This window comes from Ascidiella aspersa, chromosome 4 (genome assembly GCF_963924565.1).
Source record: "Ascidiella aspersa chromosome 4, kaAscAspe10.2, whole genome shotgun sequence".
In the NCBI taxonomy this organism is placed as follows: domain Eukaryota; kingdom Metazoa; phylum Chordata; class Ascidiacea; order Phlebobranchia; family Ascidiidae; genus Ascidiella; species Ascidiella aspersa.
In genome coordinates, this window is record NC_139450.1 from 12,597,068 (window position 1) to 12,612,148 (window position 15,081).

Genomic DNA, 15,081 nt, shown 5'->3' on the forward strand with positions numbered 1-15,081 from the left:
AGACACCATGCTGCACCTCTTATTGTCACTGGTGAAATAACTCGCGCGTGCGACTTGGCTTTCATAAAGAGGCTACATTTGGAAAATAAATTATTGCTGCTACAAAACGACATATTTTACCGCTGTAAATTTAAATGCGAAATATGGTGGTAACGTAGACCTCTTGTTAACACCTGTCGTGCATGTTGCCTTAACCAACATATCAACACCAGGCCTAAACAACTAGCAAAACTTTCAATTAAGTAGGTTGCGCATAAGACACATGAAAGTGTTTTGCATGTTGCTCGAAACTACAGATTTAAATTGTGCTTTAACAGTGATTACACGGACCAGGGTATGGCAAAATTCTGAAGAACTTCCATTCCCGGTTTTTAGTGTTTTTCGCTCATGTGAAAAGGAGAGCGCAAGTTAATAGTTTATATTATCCATGAGTTATTGTGCGGCAGTCAAACGCAACCCGACCTGTTCAGTCGACGCTACAATTGAAGTTGCTGAGCCTTGTGTAGCAGCCAAGCGCAGGCGCACGTGAACCTTACTATAACAAAGAGGGATAATATATATTGTATGGGCTTGTCAAGGGATATATTTTTGGGGGATATTTTGTTCCCTTCGGCAGAGAATGAAATGAGACGCTATTCTGCGGAAGACAAACTTCATATTTGTCAACCTTAACTCGCCTCTGTGCTGACTCAATTTAGGTTAATTGTGTTTCGTACTTGCAGCTTATGCAGAATAAATATTTATGATTTATGAACAACTCAGTTTAAATATACCGAATGTAGTTTGCTGTAGAATACGTTTTGTTTCTTCTTATTATTTATATTCGAAGTTTGTCTAAACTAAACAGAAATAATTTCTGTTCTTAAATTTAATTAGTACGAAATGTTTTCTAGTTACAATTAAACAGCAAACACTTTATTTGCAAACGTTAAGTCAGAACGTTGTGAGTTTCATACAATAACTATGTAAACGCTACGCTAGACATAAAAAGGCAGGTTTATAGTCTTTGGCGAAAAACAAATGATAGAACGAAAATTCGCAGACGGTGTGCAATGTCTTTGGCAAATGTTATTTTGTTTGGGTTAGTGCTGATTGGAGAGCGCAAATAAGTAGGAAATATTAACCATGGGTCAGAGGCGTAGCCAGGTATTTGGGGGCAAACTATTAAATTTTCGCCCCTCCTCCATGTTTAACCACATTTTTTATTACATTGTAGCGAACCTACCGATGTGCATCCACGTTCATCGAAGCGTGCAGATCGCCTTTTTCCTATTTCGCAATTGTACATTCATAAACGCGTGTTTGAGCTTTTGCTACCTATTTTCCTTAACTTAACCATGTCGCAGCTACACAATAAAGCACCAACCGCTTTAACATTAACATAATATACCTTACTTCATAGGGGAAAAATCAAATTTTAATCGAACAATTGTTTTTAAAGAAGGAGCAGTCTTATTTTGGCGTTGGTAAGCCTTATTTTGGCGCCCCTATACCGTGGCTCTTGGGGATATATGTACCTAACCGACTCCGTAGCTACGCCTCTGCCCTGGGTTATAGTCCGGCAGTCAACCATAACCCGACCTGTTCAGTTGGCAATAATTGAATGGGTGAGGTTTATGTGTTGCGTTAAATCAGCATGACGTTATTTAGATAACACCATGTGTGAATGAGGTTGTTGTGCAGCCGAACAAAGCCAAACGTGAACTTTACCGTAACAAAGAAGAATAGGATATTTTGTAAGGGCTTGTCGAGGGATATATTTTCCTCTCACGCGACCCTCGTGATATTTTGATTTGCTCCGGCAGAGAATGAAATGAGGAAATGTTCTGTGGAAGTTAAATTTAGTTCCGTAATTTCAGCTGAAACAGAAATAAATTTACGATTTGCTGTTAACTCGATTTAAATATAACGAATGTAGGAGACGGGATGCAAACGTTTTTGTACAATGTGCGCAAAAAAAGTGCACGCGAAAATCTGCAAAACAATGTGCGCATTTTTTTTATAATGTGTGCACATTTTTGAATTAAAAATTTTCGAAATAAAATTGTGAAAATGTTCGCACATTTTGAGATAAGTAATGCGGGCACAATTTGATCAGAAAACTGTTGGTTGTACTTCGAATTTAGAATAAAAAAAAAGGATCAAAATGTTTGGAGATTTTTGTGGTTTGGGTAGTTTATTTTTATTAATAGGGTGAAAATAAATTGTTTTTTTTTATTTGGTTTGAGGGGAGGGGAGAAGTTAAAACAATCAGCGTTTTTTGAGTTTGCGAAGCCCGAAGCGACAGACACCATGCTGCGCCTCTTATTGTCACCGGTGAAATAACTCGCACGTGCGACTTGGCTTTCAGAAAGAGGCTACATTTGGAAAATAACTTATTGCTGCTACAAAACGACATATTTTACCGCTGTAAATTTAAATGCGAAATTTGGTGGTAACGTGGACTTCTTTGTTAACACCTGTCGTGCATGTTGCCTTAACCAACATATCAACACCAGGCCTAAACAACTAGCAAAACTTTCGATTAAATAGGTTGCGCATTAGGCACATAAAAGTGTTTTGCTTATTGCTCGAAACTACAGATTCAAATTGCGTTTTAACAGTGATTACACGGACCAAGGCATGGTAAAAAATCACCGAGTAAAAGTTTGCAAAAGTATATCAAATCATAGGCGTTAAACCATTTTAAGAGAATGATAATATTGGTTTTTAAACATGTTAGCTGGCCTAAATTTAATAACATGGTGGTACGCATTATCTACGTAAATTCAATTTATCTAATATATGTTTCGATCATTACCCAAATACCTCGCCGTTATTAAACACGTTTCGCATCTAAGCCATAAGTTAAGTGGGAGGTTTTCGGCCCATATCTGTTTTTGTTGCAGAAACAAGTTAGGGAAAATAAAAAATAAATAAAATATAAAATAGACAATACAAAATATAAAATATTAAAAAAAAAATTAAATCAATTAACATTATTAATAATATTAAAAAATTCAAAATTAAAACTAAAAAAAAATGAAAATTTAGAAATTAAAAAAAAACTAATCCCTGAAAATATACCCCCCGACAAAATATACAACAAACACCCCCCCGTCTAGTTCTTTTTTGGTTTCCTATGGTTTCCTATGGTATGTTTCAGACCGATTTTTGTCCGAAGCTTTATAGAAAAAGTAGACATCGTAGAACCTTCAAATTTTCAGACATGGCGTAGAGTGGTATGTAGGTGCTTTGTAAAGGTTTATGAGGCTGCACCCCCCCGGGGCCTTTGCTTGGGGGGTAAAAACCTGAAATATTGCGTTTTAGCACTTTGTAGCTAACGACTGCCATCTAGCAGCAGAAAAACTTTCATACAGAATTCGTTCATATTCGCTTGCTTTGTCCAGCTTGTGAAGTGACGAAGCGACTAACCGCCTGCTGCGCTTTATTGTCCCGCGCGTGAGACTTTCATTGTGCGAAGTGGCACGTCCTAAACTGGGCTCGTGCGACTTGCATTTTAAAACGAGGCTTCTCTTTAGTAAAATTACTTAATGCTGTTAAGAAACAACTTATTTTACCGCCGGAAATTTAAATGCGAAATCTGGTGGCAACTCTAATCCAACATATCAACACCAGGCCTACACAACTTAGAATTGTGTGTTGATATGTTGGATTGGAGTAACGAACTATATAGGTGCAAATAGCAAATATTCTCCAAATACGATTTTTCCAATATTCTCCAAATCGTATTTCATCGTATTGTCGCGGTAATACACAAAGAGGTAAGGCCGTGAATAAAGTTTCACCCACCGTACAATTAACGGAGGGAAGCATTGCGAGTAGAGATGTTCAAAGTAGAATATCGGCGACTCATTTATAATGCTTGCTTTCAATGCGGCGTTAGTTTTTTTTCGGGCGACCAATTACTTCGCGATAATCTTCGCCTAATAATTAAGTGTCAATAGGGTGTATTTACCGCCGCAAGTTTAAATGCGAAATCTTAAGGCAGTCTACGCCTCTCTGTTAGCACCTGTCGTGCATCTTGCTCCAACCAGCATACTACCAACATCAGGCCTAAACATCTAGCAAAACTTTCGATTTAATAGTTTGCGTATTGAGAACATAATAGTGTTTTTCATTTTGTTTAAAACTACAGATTTAAAGCCTGTTTTAACAGTGATTGCTCGGCCCAAGCCAAGGTAAAAAAATACCGAGTAAAAGTTTGCAAAAGTATAGCAAACCATAGGCGTTAAACCATTTTTAGTCTTTAAGAGAATAATAATATTTGCTTTTCAAACAGGTAAGCTGGTCAAAATGTGATAAAATGACTATACGCATTATCTACGTAAATTCTATTTATCAAATATATGTTTCGATCATTCCCCAAATTCTACGCCATATATGAACCCCTTTCGCATCAAAGGCATAAGTTAAGTGGGGAAGTTTTCGGCCCATATCTGTTTTTGCTTGCAGAAACGAGTTAAGGAAAATAAAACACAAAATATATAATATAAAGTACACAATATAAAATATTAAAAAAAAAAAATAAATAAAATAAAATAAAAAAAATAAAATAAAGTAAAAATTGAAAATAAAAGGCCTGATTTATACCCCCTGACAAAATATACAACAACCGCACCCCCGTCTAGTTATTTTTTTGTTTTTGCATAACTTTTCACGTACAATAGTGAAAGAGCGCCGAGAATCCTACCACAATTTTGTCCGGGAGTTTACATTGCTAATAATGTTTGGGTAAGGTAAGAGTTAGCGTTTGGGTGGGTCAACTATTAGTATTATTATTATATTTATCCTTACATATTTTGCCTTCCCTGCACTTTTACCTTTAACAACTCGTTTCGTTAGTGTTAAAATAAATGTGGTAGGATTCTGGTTCATAGCTTTTTTTCGAAATTCAAGTGCGCAATTCACCAAATCAGTGTAAACACAAATTTCTTAAAAAAAATAAATATCGGGTGTACCCCAGACACAGAATAGAGGTTGTTCTGAAGGCGTTATTCTGTGATTTTTAATATCAGCAACCTCAATAACGGGTATTTCCCAGAACGTAAAATAACACTCAAGAAAAGCAAAACGTTCGACAATTATATTTATTTGCTTAAAAAATGCAACCTATTTAAAGTTTTTTACCTGCAATAAAATGCAATATTGACAATAAAACCGAACTTCATTAAAGTTCAATGCTCTGCAACCATTATTTTTATTCACTTTTATGAAATATCCTAAAAAGTCTTTGCACTTCCTTATGATGGCGGATCAGTGGACGGAAAATAAAACCTCAAAATTATGGTTTGTACTGCTTTGCCTATTTTTTTCAGAGTGACAGCCAAGATTAGTTTATATAATGCGACAATTGTTTTTTTATCAGTACCAAACACCAAACAACTTTTTATTGATCTTTAGAAGCATTTAAACTCCCGAAATAGTAGCCTCTACCAAAAGACAAAATTTGAATTTTATCATTGGTTAAGGATAGTAAAAGACAGTGTTGTAATGATAAGTGCATTTACGTCACTGTTTTAAAATGACTGACTTGACTTATGCATTTAGGAAAATGACTCGACTTCTTTAAGATTAAGTCTTTCGGGCAATTTGTTTATTGCTTTTGTAGGCTATGTGTTGCGTTTTGTTGTTATTGTTTATTTGTGTTATTGCTTGTAATCGAGCAAGTCTATCAATTTTAGTTAAGTTTAGTTTTTATGACAAGAACTTGATATTGGAATTGACTTGTGATTTATTGAAAAAGACATTTCTTGGACGTGAGCTAATTTACGAATGACTTGACTGGGACTTAAGTCATTTTGAAATGACTTGTTTAAAACTCTGGTGAAAGATGCACTACACATACGTGTACAACAACGCATTGCAGAATTTCGACTCGCTCTTGAGAATGCTAAGCTTTGGATATCACATAATATGAGGTCGTTTGGCTGCTGAACAGAGGAAACAATGTTCAACTTGCCGTGTAGCCTATATACTGTACTCCATAGAGTAAATATCCACGTTACTGATAAAATAAACAAGCCCAGTACCTGAGGATAGTTTTGCGCTTTCGCACTTTGGTGAAGCATCTTCTGGGAATCCATAGAATTATCTGAATAGTCACGGCAGACCATTAACGACAAACTGCTTACGGTATGTCATGTAAAAGCTTGCAGGCCTTCTTGTTTTCTTGTGGTAGCAAACCTCAGTGAAATGTCTCTTTGTTTAAAACGCCTACACGCGAGGAATTAGCTGCAGAAATAGATGCTTGTTATTTACTCATCTGCCGAAACGCGGCACACGTTTCACTAATCTGCCATAATGCGGGACTGGCCACACACCACGGGCTATATATGCTGAACTTCTAGTTTGTCACCGGATGCAGACAGGCGAACTCGAGCTTAAATCAGCGCAATTTCCTTGAGTTTGGCTTCCGCTTGATGTCAAACTAGCCTGTCATTTCTCAAATATAGACCTATATATCTCATTTCACAACGTGTAAATCTTTCGCCTTTAAATAAAAAAAAATAAATATAAACGTTACTTTAACGTTAACATTTATTTCAATAGGAAAAATTTGTATTAAAAGTTTTTTAAGAAAGACGCACAGCATCGTGTATACAGTTTATATGTTTTAACATTTTCTTAAACTTCCATACCTGTTAAAAAAATTGTTCTGTTGAAATATGTTTTACCTTTCTAAAACCATGAAAAAGAACCGTCTTATCTCAAAATCCGGTATCCAGGTATAATATTAATTTCTATTAAGGAAGTTTTGCCATAACAGAATGTATTTTTGCTATCTATTTTATATAGTTTAATATGAAAAACTATAAACAATAATTGCGTCAAACATTGAATAGTTTAATCGAAAGCGGAGCGACGTCACTGTTGTTTACAAATGTCGGTTATGGTTATATTTTTTATTTTTTAATTCAACACAGACAAGGCTGTTTTAATCTGCCCATTTCGCAGAAAACTTTCATATAAAATTGTTAACTTGTAAGATGCTAACATACGAAACAAGAACAAAGCTAAATCCATTGAAAAACAAGATGAGTTTCAGGAATTAATAATTTTTCCAATTTTATTTATTTCCTTCTTATTGTTTTTGTGTTTAACAAAAAAGTGAACTAATCGAGTTGAGTTTGACCTTGCCCTGACAACCTCACGATGTAACCTCACGTCTATATTGATTCATCGTCTGCCGTTTGTCGGCAAATGAGACGAAACCACTATAATTTCGGAAACAGATTACAGTGATTAGGAAGTTCATTAACTTTGGACCAATTTTCCGGCAATGTTTATTTATTTTTTTATTAATAACGGTCTCTTCCACATTTCGTGTAAATACCTATTTGTAACAAAGTAATTTCTGTTCAGCATTTGTACTCGTATATAAATAAATCGTTTTCTTCCTTTTCACCTTTAGCACTGTGCATAAAAATTATAATTAACAATAGTTAAAAACCTCAAATTAAGACTACAACTTACAGCACAGGTGATCTAAAGCAGTCGGCAACCTCTTCCGCGTTGAGGCCCAAAGACAAACTGAAAAAATTCTCATTAGGCTATAATAAATTTTTATTGACAATTTATTGACAATTCTGTTGTTAAAACGTGGCGTTTTACTTGATGCCTGTGTTGTAAACAAGTCTTTTGAAAAAAATACTAAGTCAAGTCAACTTTAATAAAAATAAAAATGAACGCAGTTTACAGCAAGTAAATTGCTTTATATCCAAAAATTAATATCCCAATTTTAAATATTTGATGAAAACACCTAATTTTAACCCAAGTTGTTTAAGACAATGTTTGACAAAGTCATTCGAAACAGTGACTAAAGTACACTTAGGTGAAGTCACGACTTACGTCATTACAACACTGCTTGGTGCTATGTTCAAATATAAAAGACGGAATGAATTTGTGTGTAGCCTATTAAAATGCATTCAGATAATTGGCTAATGTTCCATTGTTGATAGTTCAGGGTTATGCACAGCCACGTAGGCTGAAAAGATTTCCTTCAAACACAAACATAGGGCCAACTAATTGTATACTAAAATTATGTTTTACAAATAGTAAAAATTCAAAAAATGTGGGAAAAAGCGTCGCGTCTAGTTTGTAAAAGAAGTGGCAGGCCTGATGAATCACATTGACTATAGCCAAATTGGGCCCACGGGCTGTATTTGCCGAACCCTGATAACAAGTAATAAAAAAAACAGCTATTTTTTTTGCCTCCGCAGCACCCAGCTGACAAGCATTGAACATTGGTTTATTGCCTTAACAAAACGTAAATGGGAGTACTAAAAACTCCCGCCGCCAGTGACCATAAAATGTAGTCTGTGTTAACAGTAATGCCGTTTGGAACTGGAAGCGTTTTCTTATTTAAATGACTAAACCGATTTTCAACGTAAACGAGAAAATGACACGTTGATTCTATAAATTTAATCGACAGTGTATTAGTCTAAAATGGAATAGATACAAAGATTCGGCGCGAAGAAGCCATCAAGTCTAGACCAGCGCCCGTTGTGCAAACTTTGCCTTCCGGTTATTGATAGACAGAGATACAGACATAGATTTTCGACAAAAGGATTATCGTCGCCCACTACAAATTAATTCGGTTACGGTTACATCACGATTTTGTCGTTTAATGCGTATAAATACTCCTCGCCGTAAATTTTATGTTCAAGTTGGGCGACAACCATCGAATTTTGTATTGAAGTGTGCAAATTTCTAACCGATGCTTTAAAGACCGAAAGCAAGGCTAATACTTTGTACGTTTAGAGTGTGCAGTCTGTGAAAAGGTTTTGTCTTGCGTTATTTTATGTTGTGGAAAAGCAATGTAGGCTTGCGATGCAAACCATTGCATTGTAAAACACCCTCTCTTTTATTTCTAATAGGGGCAAACCGAAGACAGCCAACACTATATCGTTGTTTTTGAGTTCTGAAAAGTAATTGCAGCAAATTAAAATCTTCTCAACAGCACCATGCTATCCACCAGTATAAAGCTTATTCTGCTTGCATCGCTTTTTACCGTGACAGTCGACGCCACAAGTAAGGTTATTTTTGCAAGTCGACTCGTGACTCTTCAGAAGGACTGAGTGTAGTCAAATAATAATAAATCGTCCTGCCAAACTATTAGCAAAGTAAAATGTTATGCATCGTTGATAATCTGACTGGTGTTTAAAGAAACTTATGGCGTTGCTCTTGTTTGTTTAATTATGGTTTATTTTTCTCACCCAGAAAGAAGAGCCTGGCATCGTAAATTGTTGCGGGTTTGCCCGAAGAATACACAAGGACGCATGCTCACCATAAAACTGGTACGCTTTTGCGAACAAAGAAACAGTATGTTTTTTTACAGTTCCCGATTGTAAAACGATTTTTATTTGCCACAATTGAAACACAAAACAAAAACAGGTTTTGTACACTACTCGCTTTACAACAGACTAAGACCAAGTCCATAGCGGCACATTAAAATTAATAATTTTACCTCGCGTCGAACAATTGAAGGGTATTTCTAACCACTATTTTTTACAGGGATGTGCTTGTCATTGTCTCCGAAAACGTTCAAAAATGTACATCTACAATTGTGACGATGTTGCGCTACCAATGGAAAGACGTACGTTTTCCAATTTTACAATTAAAGTGTTGAAAAGTTACCTCATAAATATATTTTAAAAAACTTTATTCAAATAGGTATGTTACTAGCTGCATAGCACGTGTCTGAGTAATCGCTAAGGCATGTTTGGTGAAATGGTTCCTACATTGAAGTATACATTATATATAATAATTGATAGGCTACGTGTTTAAAACTCCTTTAAGTTGTGTTATATGTAGTCATCTTAGATTCGACAAAGATTCGAGTGACAAAAACTTATATTATTAAAAGGTTTCTTCGATTTTTTGTGTTCCAGTGATCTGTCGGTTCTGCAGGATTTCGCGAGGTTGCATAAGCGGAACAACATACACAACATAATAATGTTTTACTATTACGGCATTAATCGGTGTATACGTACATATCTCCATAATAATGGGGGGATCCAGGATATGTTGTTTCGAAACAGAAGTTTTTCAACGTTCAAGTTATGTAGACAACTATAACTTATCTGCTAGGCCCTGTATAAAAAGACAGAAACCACGTTAAAAACTATCACAAAGAGTTATGTTTTAGAGCGTTTGTCTGACTTAAGTAAGAAAAAAGTGTATTTGCAGTAGACTCTATGTTATTTACGACGCTATGTCCACAAAAATTATTCTTAAAACCTAAAACCCTCGCTACTAAGTAGGATACAATGGCCTTTTTTGTTTTTTAATTTTTTTGTTGCCTTTTACCGAAACATATAGTTATGGCTATAATATGTTTGTGCAAATATTTGTGCTTTTGAATGATGTATTTATTTAACAAATCCTGTGACTTATGTGCCCGTCATCTTCTATGACTTGTTTCTGCTCCTTATTAATAAATGTTGATGAAATAATAATAATATTATTACTATTTTTGTTAATTTTGGGATCTAAGCCTGCTCCAACATTGCTAGTTGTTGATCTCTTCTCCATATCGTAAGATTCAAGCAAAACCACAAAGGTTGTAAAAGAGATCCAAAACAACTTTATTCAACAAAAGCAGAATACTATAGTTACACAAAAAGCATCGTCAGTTCTGCTAATATACTTAATTCGAATTAAGTATATTAGCAGAACTGACGATGCTTTTTGCGTAACTATAGTATTCTGCTTTTGTTGAATAAAGTTGTTTTGGATCTCTTTTACAACCTTTGTGGTTTTGCTTGAATCTTATTAATAAATGCATTTGCGACAATTTTACATTCAAAAAATGTACATATTTATTTAGTTATACTGGTCAATCTATGTCAGTATGGGTTAAACAACAAAGCTGAACATACTTGTTTTTCCATGTTTAGTTGGATCTAAAACTTGAAATTATACGCTCGTCACCAATAAACTAAAATAACTTGGCAGCTGCAGAATGTATTTAAAATTAGCAGCAATTTGCATTAAAGCTTGCTTGTTTAAGCAAAGTTTGCAAATTTATTACTTGTTGCGATGTCATTAGTTATGATAATGTTTCTTTACATGCAAAACCAATTTGGAAACTTGATAAAACGTCATCAAGCGTGAATCAATAGAACGTAGTTTCGACATACAATTTACCACAGCATATTTATAATTAATCCTTTAATAGCTGGTAATCAGGATCAATCATTGCATAATGCAAATGTCTTTTTGACGTCACATGATTTTGATTTCATCGAGTTGCGTGACAAATAGCGCACCAGCCTTCGTAATGTGTTCTTACGCTAAAGATTTTTACACGAGACCTTGCATTATCACGTATTGATTTGAACACTAGCATTTCAGTTCTGAGCTGCCAAACTTTTTATTCTGCAAGCCATTTTTTTTCGTTGTTGTATTCGCTGAACATTAAGAAATAGCAAACTTCTTGTTGTTTATACTTTTTAACGTATACTTGAAAAACTAATAAGCAATCGTTTTTTTACGTTTGTTTATAAAAATATACAATTTGTTTTGTTGAACCACTCGGTGTGAAATTTATATAGCCCTACTCGCGACTTCCGAAACTCATTGGCGAAGCACAGCAGAATGTCTTTTTGAGGCTCTGCGGTAGTATGTAATATGACATTTAATCTTGAGTTGGACACGTATGTGGCAAAGCTGAAACACTTTAGAAAGTAAGAAATCTCCCACGGACAATAAAATGTAAAAGAAAGTTGTTTTCGTATCAGATGATCTAAGACTTTTTTAAAAACAGATACACATAAAATATTTTCTTAAATTTTATATGTGACAAAGTGAGATAAGTGCGAAACACACAGACAAACACAAATACGACGCGGGTTGTTACAAAAACATAAAATAAAGTCAGTCGAACTGACGGACGTTTGAATTATTTTTGTAAACTGTCTTTCCCAAATGGAAACATGCAAGAGAAGTGTCGTTTTTTATTCAAAGCCAATGGAACATCCCTTGCTTCCTCATACGAACATGAGATTAAGTCTACAAATCATACACATGGCGGAAAAGATGCGTAGACGAATGACGTGTGGAGGGCCGTTGCAAAACTGTCAGCGCGTCATCGATCTCCTGTTTACGAAGGTTTAGGTTGCAAAAGCAGCACCAGCAGTCGCACGCCCTGCTTGTGACTAACCGCCACTGCCCCATGGCTGTCGTGCGTAATCCAAGATGGCGCCTGTGGCTTATTCTTATAGGCTCTGTTGCGTGTAAGGACCACGATATATACGCGCGTGGGTAACTACGCTTATCAAACTGTCGTGTAGTAAGGGTTCCGGTCATTGAATTTGCAGCGGCAGCACGTGCGTGATGCAACACCTTTTTTCATATACATTCAAGGAACAATTTCGAGCTGGATCAGTCGACCACAGTGAGGCTAGGCGCGGTTTAGTACTCTGCTAAATTAATTTGCTTTTTGCCTTGAGCAGTATTTTGGATTTACTCATGGCCACTGTTGGAAAGATTTTTCGTACTTAATAACCCCATTCGGTGTTGTGTACACTTTTATCGAACCCGTTTTAACCCGGAAGCGTTTTGGCTAAGATAAAGGCATTTTTCGATAAAAATCGTGAAATTCATAACCAGAAAGTTGCGTGCATTACATTGTGCTATACTTACTTTTATCACGATTCCCGGTTGATCGAGGGATTTCCTGTTTAGTGTCATAAAAACTAATCTTAAATGATGGCTACTAATGGCAGAAAAGTCACTAAGCTGAGAACATTTCTGAAAATAAGGTCAGGTTGTTGTTGTAAAAACTGTTCTGGTTACAAATGTCAAGACCTTTTATAGTGTGGATCTGGATTTATATGGAACCATCGATTATAGGGTTGGCGATTCAAAACATATATATTATTTATTTTTTTTATGAAAAAAAAGCAAGAATTTTTGGGTCTACAGTAATATGTAAACTAAAGTGCATCGCATTCGTTGCGCTATTTTGAAAGAAAGGGATTGTTTTTCCCATAAAATTCAATCAACATTTACCTTGATAATGTATCTAACATCTATTCAATTTTTCTTTTATTAGAAAAGTTTTAAAGTTGATAAAAAATCTGAAAAATGGACAGCCTTACCAAGACCAACATATGGAAGAAAGTATCCAAGCAGGCCGAGAAAGTTAAAAACGAGGTTCGCCAAAAGAAGACGAAAAAGGATCGCAAGAATCCTGAACAGCCCACTTCCTTTCAAACAGAGGACGAAGGAATATACGAGGACCTCCCTTGCATCGAAACAATCAACAACTCGCGCCACGAAGAGACCGAATACAGCTTCGCAGCTGCAGAGACGGAAGATCCAGCCAATTGGCCCACCCCGTATAGAACGTCCACGTGGGGAAGTACCCAGATCGAAGTGACCCGCCTAGACTTGCCGAGGACTGTTGCGCTCAAGAATGAGATCCAAGATTTCCATCGCAAGGCGGCGAGCCTTGGCCGAGACGTACCCGGCTTTTCCGGCGTGCAAGCCGCCAGCAAGACAACTGCCCGTTCTTGGCAGGATATGACGTCACTTCAGCGGACGCAGCAGCAGCAGCGGCATGAGACGGTGCCTTACTCGGAAAAACAGGAAGTCGACAACGTGCTGTATCAACCGTTCGGTGGCAGCCTGTCCAGCAGCGTAACATCGGACGACGGATTTCAAAGCGGTGGTATGCACTTCGACGAAGCCGAGGCCTACTACTCGAGCGCTGCTCCGCCCAGCAAAAGCTGGCAGCTTCCAAGCAGGAATAACGTGCCCAATCGTAAAGCTGTCAACTACAACTCTCCATCTCCATTGTCCTGCCCGTCATCACCACTGTATCGCAATAACCGCTCAACTTCGAACCCTCCCTACGCGCACTCTTCAAGTTTAACTCTGCCATGCGGCGACCGCGGCAATGAGCAGTACACCTCGATCCCTGCGGCACACCTTGACGACGAGCCGATTTTCGGCACCATCGAAAAGAGCCACGTGGCCATGGTACGTTCCGGCAACATGATGCGTTACGAAGAGAACCACCGTGATGATTCGGTGTACAGCGAAACGCCAAACGTGTACGACTTCGAATGAAAACTAGCTACCTCTTGGTGGAAGCTGTTGGTTTTGTAATCGTTCTGATTATCTCGAGAGATTCGGGGAGCGGGGCCTTTGTCATTCGAGGAAACTAATATCATTGCAAAACTCTTTAACATATTTTAAGCAACTTCAGGTACAATTCAGCACAAAATTGTGTTTTTATACTTTAAAAAAACACTACAAACTCTAAAAAAATCCGCCTAAAACACATAGCCCAATTTTAATATGCTAAAGACGTTTTTTCGATCATTGGATCGACATCTATATTTACGTCAACATGCAATGTTTTTTCTGTGTTGTATTTCTATGCTGATGTGTGGATAGTATTTGATCGCTGTTTGCTAGGGATATTAAAGTTATTTAATCATCACGAATCATGGGAGCGACTGGAAATTTAGAATCATAAAAACGTGCAATAAACTTTTTTTGCTTTAAATTGACCTTTATAGGACACTCCAAAATTGGGTAACAGATTTCGTCAACATTGCGTGTAGCGAACAAAATATTAGATGTGACGAACATGTTCTTCGTGTTAATTTAGTCGAATGATATATGAGTCACTTTGCGTAGTAGCGTCACGCATCTTGCCTGCAGAAAGTTTTTACCAACTGTCTATAATTAGTGCGCTTCATTTGAGGAACACAAATAACATAGCATATATGATGATACCTTTCTTAAATACACACTACACACTTCCAAGAGTATATGTCATTTTGTGTAGCGTAAACAAGAGTATTCAAATTTCAAGTGTAAAAGTTTGTGCCTGGTGCTGCATAAACAAGCATTTAGGTCATGTTAGTGTTTTATAGAAGGATGTTTTTCACAAATCTATCGATATAAAAAAACAAGTTTGTGGGTGGCTGTCATAACAGTGGCAAAACAAATAGGTTGGTGGAAAATAAACATTGCGCGGGAGGAGGGTTCAGAATAACCTTCTGCTTCGCGTCGATAAAAAGTTCGAGTACGGAAAACATCAGCATCATAGACAGATGTTAC

At 36.6% G+C, this 15,081-nt stretch overlaps 1 long non-coding RNA gene across 1 annotated transcript; it reads left to right on the forward strand.

Moving 5' to 3' along the window:
- Positions 1 to 8,892: 8,892 nt before the first annotated feature.
- Positions 8,893 to 9,598, forward strand: LOC146147943 (uncharacterized). Its single transcript, XR_014494767.1, has 3 exons — positions 8,893 to 9,033; positions 9,223 to 9,299; positions 9,517 to 9,598. It is a non-coding gene; the product is annotated as an uncharacterized LOC146147943 (long non-coding RNA).
- Positions 9,599 to 15,081: the final 5,483 nt, after the last annotated feature.